Consider the following 6,140-nt stretch of genomic DNA (forward strand, 5'->3'; position numbering starts at 1 on the left):
AAGCAGTTTAGCCGTTACATTGGCGGGCCCCGGTGGCAATAAATTAATCAAACCAAAAGCTTACCTTGACTTGGAAGAGATCCACTGTTGGATAGCCGTAGTCAGCTAGGTAACATAGCATCCATCTCTGTTTGAGCCGGGTGTTTGAGTAGGCTAAACTAGCTAGCTGCATTCCCTAGCTAAGAAAGTGAAAGTTAAAAAAAAACAAATATAGCTCTCCCTCTCTTTGATCTTCATTTTTGAAGAAATGTATTTGTTCTGTAAATGTAACTGTTCAACTATTGTCTTTCTCTCTCTTTCAGTCAACTACTCACCACATTTTATGCACTGCAGTGCTAGCTAGCTGGGCTTATGCTTTCAAAACTAGATTCATTCTCTGATCCTTTGATTGGGTGGACAACATGTCAGTTCATGCTGCAAGAGCTCTGATAGGTCAGAGGACATCCTCCAGAAGTTGTCATAATTACTGTGTAAGTCTATGGAAGGGGGTGAGAACCATGAGACTCCTAGGTTTTGTATTGAAGTCAATGTACCCAGAGGAGAATGGCCACTAGCTGTCCTCCGGCTACACCCCCAGTGGTGTTAACCTACAGAGTGCCGTTGAGGCTACTGTAGACGTTGATTGCAAAACAGTGTGTTTTAAACAATTGTTTGGTGACGTGAATATATTTAGCATAGTTTTATCTAAAAAGGATAACTTTCTTAATGTTTCACCAAAAAATAATATTCTGAAATTCACTGAGGAGGGTTCTCTGAGGACCCTCCACTGCTTTCCACAGAGGGTTCCACATGAAGCCCAATAGAGTTCTACCAGGAACCAAAAAAGGTTCTACCTGGAGCCAAAAAAGGGTTCTCCTATGGGCACAGCTGGAAAAACGCCAATTGCAGCAACGCTCCGCAATAATGCCAAAATCCTTTTTTTCTGAGAGTGCATAGAAATCATTTTGCCCAAAATGAAAAATCATTCAACAAAATAGAGGATTCAATTATCTTAATTGAGGTGTAAAAATCATCACAAATTCCAGTGTTCGAACTTGTAAACAATGCTGCATGGGTGTTCTTTTAATGTGACTCCGTGCAGCCAATGGCAATGTCCGCCTTAGGTATAATGCCAGGAGCCGCTTGTGGATTTGACAGCTCTGAAGCGTCCACATATACAGCGCCTTCGGAAAGTATTCAGGCCCCTTGACTTTTTCCAAATATTGTTATGTTACAGCCTTCCACAATGGATTAAATAGATAAAACTCTGCAGCAAACCTACACACACATCCCCCATAATGACAAAACGAAAACAGGTTTTTAGTATTGTTTTGCACAATTAACAAAAAAACACTGAAATACCTTATTTACATAAGTATTCAGACCCTATGAAACTCTAACTTGAGCTCACGTGCATTCTGTTTCCATTGGTCATCTTTGAGATGTTTCTACAACTTGGTTGGAGTCAACCTGTGGTGAATTCAATTGATTGGACATTATTTTGAAAGGCACACACCTGTCTATATAAGGCCCCACAGTTAACAGTGCATGTCAGAGCAAAAACCAAGCCACGAGGTTGAAAGAATTGTCCGTAGAGCTCAGAGACAGGATTGTGTCGAGGCACAGATCTGGGGAAGGGTACCGACACATTTCTGCAGTATTGAAGGTCCCAAAGAACACAGTGGCCTCCATCATTCTTAAATAGAAGACGTTTGGAACCACCAAGACCGGCCAAACTGAGCAATCGAGGGAGAAGAACCTTGGCAGGGAGGTAGCCAGGAACCCAATGGTCACTCTGACAGAGCTCTAGAGTTCCTCTGTGGAGATGGGAGAACCTTCCAGAAATACAACCATCTCTGCAGCACTCCACCAATCAGGCCTTATATGGTAGTGGCCAGACGGAAGCCACTCCTCAGTAAAAGGTTCCAAACTTCTTCCATTTAAGAATGATGGAAGCTACTGTGTTCTTGATGACATTCAATTATGCAGACATTTTTAAGTACCCTTCCCTAGACCTGTGCCTCGACACAATCCTGTCTCAGAGCTCTACGGACAATTCCTTTGACCTCATGGCTTGGTTTTTGCTCTGACATGCACTGTCTACTGTGGGACCTTATATAGACAGGTGTGTGCCTTTCCAAATTATGTCCATTCAATATAATTTACCACAGGTGGACTCCAATCAAGTTGTTGAAACATCTCAAGGATGATCAATGGAAACAGGATGCACCTGAGCTCACTTTCGAGTCTCATAGCAAAGGGTCTGAATACTTATGTAAATAAGGTATTTCAGTTTTACATTTTTTTTATTTACAAACATTTCTAACAACATATTTTTGCTTTGTCATTATGGGGTATTGTGCATAAATTGATGAGGAAAAAACTTTATTTAATGCATTTTAGAATAAGGCTGTGACGTCACAAAATGTAGAAAAAGTCAAGGGGTCTGAGTACTTTCCAAATGCACTGTATATAAGCAAACTGTTTGGACTGGGAAGCAAATGGTAAGCTTAACACAGTTCCACCTCAGACACCGCCAAAGCAGCTGCCTTGTGGATGTCGGCTAAAGCAGTCCTTCCATCCGTAGCTCTGTCTATGAATTTGAGAGGGGTTGCATTTCCAGTCCCATCCCTCAGCTGTTTGCCCAAAACAGGGGCAGGGTGCCGGCTTTGTTATTGTTTGAACTGCAGATTTCCCCCTTGAGCACTACATCTCATTCCTTCCAAGGGTTCTCATGTGGTCAGGGTTGTTCCATCAGGTTTCGTCAGCATATTAAAAGGTACTGATTGTAAATGCCAGAATTAATTTGTGATGTTACATTTTTCATCAATAGTATATATTCATTGTGCCTAATCTGTTTGCCTGGCTAGAGTACTGTCTTGTACAAAATGCTGTTGAATTTCCAACTCTATATTGAAAGGTCTATGGCATGTATCCTTGAGTGTTAACTCGGACACATTGAAAGGGCAGTTGATACCTCTTGAGCTGTACTAAATGACTTAGTTTTAATGTTGTTTTAATGATTTTTCATGTGGTTTAATTTCAAACAAAGTGCCTTTATTGTTAACATTTTCTTCATAATCTTTCAATTTGTACTCTCGGCATGGTATCATTCGTATACAGTCTGTAATGTATGGTACCTCTATATCAAAGCAATGATAGTATATTCTTATTTATAAACTGGGTAGGTTTCTGTATGCTGATTGGCTGAAAGCCGTGGTATATCAGACAATATACAGAATACACAGATATGATGCAAAATTACTTTTAATTATTTTTGTAACCAGTTTATAATAGCAATACGGCGCCTCAGGGGTTTGTGGTATATGACCATTATACCAGGCTAAGGGGCTATATCCAAGCCCTCCGCATTGTGTTGTGCATAAGAACAACCCTTTGCCATGGTATATTGGCCATATACCACACCTCCTCGGGCCTTATTAAATATACACTTTTCATTACTGTAACCAGGGCTGGCAAAACATGTATGTGTTCCCTGTTCTGTTAGGTATCTAAATTGTAAATAATAGTAAGATGGAAAGGCAAACGGCAGAGGGATGTTTGAAAAATATTGTTGATATCTAAACATCTTAGACGGGAAAAAAGGTGCACATTTCTATTTTTAATGAACTCCATACGTTAATTGAGATGCATACATTGCTACACAGCAAATGCACTGCGAGTTTTTTTTTTAAAGGCATTTGCTTGCATATTTTGTTATATCCGTTAAAATGAATAATGGGCAGCCCATTCTACTGTACATGCAATAAAGATGTTCACTATCATTTTCACTCATGTCTAATTGAAATACATTGTATTAACTGTGAACGTTGTTATGTTGTAAAAACATTTTTTATTTTTTTTAACTATGAGTAAGTTTACATGCACACTAATAATTTGATATTAAACTGATTATAGCAGTAGGTCGGTTATGGCATTAGTCATGTAAACGCCGTACTCTGCTGATCTTAATCGGCGTAAGGTCATAATCGAAGTAAGAACGCACTAATTAAAACACCTGCTTTTCTGAGCAATCTTTAGACTTATGTAAGGGATAAACATCGACGTTCTGTACATTACCTTGGAAACAATGGATGAAGCAGGAGAGTCTCTTTGGGGAGTTCATTTTTCCAAGGTAATGCACATAACAGGTGTTTATCATGCATACACCACAATTGCCAAAGAAAACAATATTAAGGCACACATGTACAGGTATAAATTATATTTTCATTTTTAGAAGATAATTCATACTTTCGCATCTTTTGGTTGCTAGAGATGCGACCCAGTCTTTCGTTCGATTAGTTCAACATTTATGGACGCGACAGAGTTGTTCATTCTATATGCTCTGATGCCATGGTCACTGGCAACATACTAGTCCCTTGCTTGCTACTGTAGCTAGCCTGCCAACTAGCTATGGCAAACACAGTCACAACCTCTGCAGCCAGAATAAAAGCAAGTAGCCGGATTTGCGTTTGCTTAAGCTGTTTTCTATTGACATTCATTTGGATACATCCATAACAATGAGCTGATGATGCCCAATTGCCTTGGGTAGCTAGAAAAGGTTGACTTCTTGTCTTCACACTCAACACTGTTCATTATGAGGAGATCGCATTGCATATCTAACACTAGACTAGAAGTGAGCTAAATAGTTTGTTTCCAGAAAACCTACCAGTATGACAATCGAATTAAAATATACCAGTAGCTGAAAACAGCTGTTCAAACTAGAAACATGTGGGAGGATTTGACAGTATAGCGCCACTTGCGTCATGACTGCAACAAAGGGACCGGAGAAATTCATGCTGATCACTCACTGCATTAAGTCACCAGATGCTCCCCCAAAACTATGTCTCTGTAAAAAAAAAAAAAATCTATGCTGGCTAGCTATGTTTTTCCTAGTTGGGCCGGCGTTTGCAATGTATCCAATTTCGGTTTGTATGGTTGTAGGTTTTAGCTTTCTGTAACTTTGTAGCAAGTATGGCCTGCATGTGTCCCGCAAGGTGTCCCGATATCTTTTATAACTGTCCTGAAATCTTTTCCAACTGTCAACTCTATAATGCCCTTCAAGCCAATCAGAAACGAGTATTCAACAATGTTGTGCTATAATTAAGCAATAAGGCCCGAAGGGCTGTGGTAAATGGCCAATATACCATAGTTAAAACTTATTTGGGATAGGCGTGCCAAAAGTGCGAAATTCAAAATACAAAATTCGTAATATTAAACATTCATGAAAATACAAGTGTCTTACATATTTAAAAGCTTAACTTCTTGTTAATACAGCCTCTTTGTCAGATTTCAAAAGGCTTTACGGCAAAAGCACACCATGTGATTATCTGAGGACAGCGCCCCGCATACAAAAGCATTACAAACATTTTTCAACCAAGCAGAGGCGTCACGAAAGTCAGAAATAGCGATAAAATAAATCACTTACCTTTGAAGATCTTCCTCAGTTTGCAATCACAAGGGTCCCAGCTACATAACAAATAGTCCTTTTGCTCGATAAAGTCCTTCTTTGTATCCCAAAAAAGTCAGTTTAATTGGTGTGCTTGACTCAGTAAACCACCGGTTTCCCTCATTCAAAATGCATACAAATGAATCCCGAAAGATAACAAATAAACTTTGCCCAAACAATTCAAACAACGTTTCTAATCAATCCTCAGGTACCCTAATATGTTAATAAACGATCAAATTTAAGACGGAGAATAGTATGTTCATTACCGGAGATAAATAACGAAGTGCGCGCCCTCACCGACATGTGCCACAACACTACAGCCAAAATGGGAGCCACCTAGAAAAACTACAAATTCTAGCTCATTTCTCAAAAACCAAGCCTGAAACTCTTTCTAAAGACTGTTGACATCTACTGTAAGCCCTAGGAACTGCAATCTGGGAGGTATTCCCATAGACAGCCATTATAATAAGTGGTGTGCTCAAAAACAAAATTGCTGGATGGATTTTCCTCTGGTTTTTGCCTGTTATATCAGTTCTGTTATACTCAGTCATTATGTTAACAGTTTTGGAAACTTTAGAGTGTTTTCTATCCAATACTACTAATTATATGCATATCCTAGCTTCTGGGCCTGACTAACAGGCAGATTACTTTGGGCACCTCAGTCATCCAAACTTCCGAATACTGCCCCCTATCCCAAAGAACTTTGCATTCA

The 6,140-nt window shown here is 39.4% G+C and overlaps 1 protein-coding gene across 1 annotated transcript in view; it reads right to left on the reverse strand.

Annotated features, from left to right (window-relative positions):
- The window catches only part of LOC110534181 (homeobox protein CDX-1), a 101,213-nt gene that overhangs the window by 41,110 nt on the left and 53,963 nt on the right, over positions 1-6,140 (reverse strand). The gene's annotated exons all lie outside the window — the stretch shown is intronic.

This window comes from Oncorhynchus mykiss, chromosome 10 (genome assembly GCF_013265735.2).
Source record: "Oncorhynchus mykiss isolate Arlee chromosome 10, USDA_OmykA_1.1, whole genome shotgun sequence".
Lineage (NCBI taxonomy): Eukaryota > Metazoa > Chordata > Actinopteri > Salmoniformes > Salmonidae > Oncorhynchus > Oncorhynchus mykiss.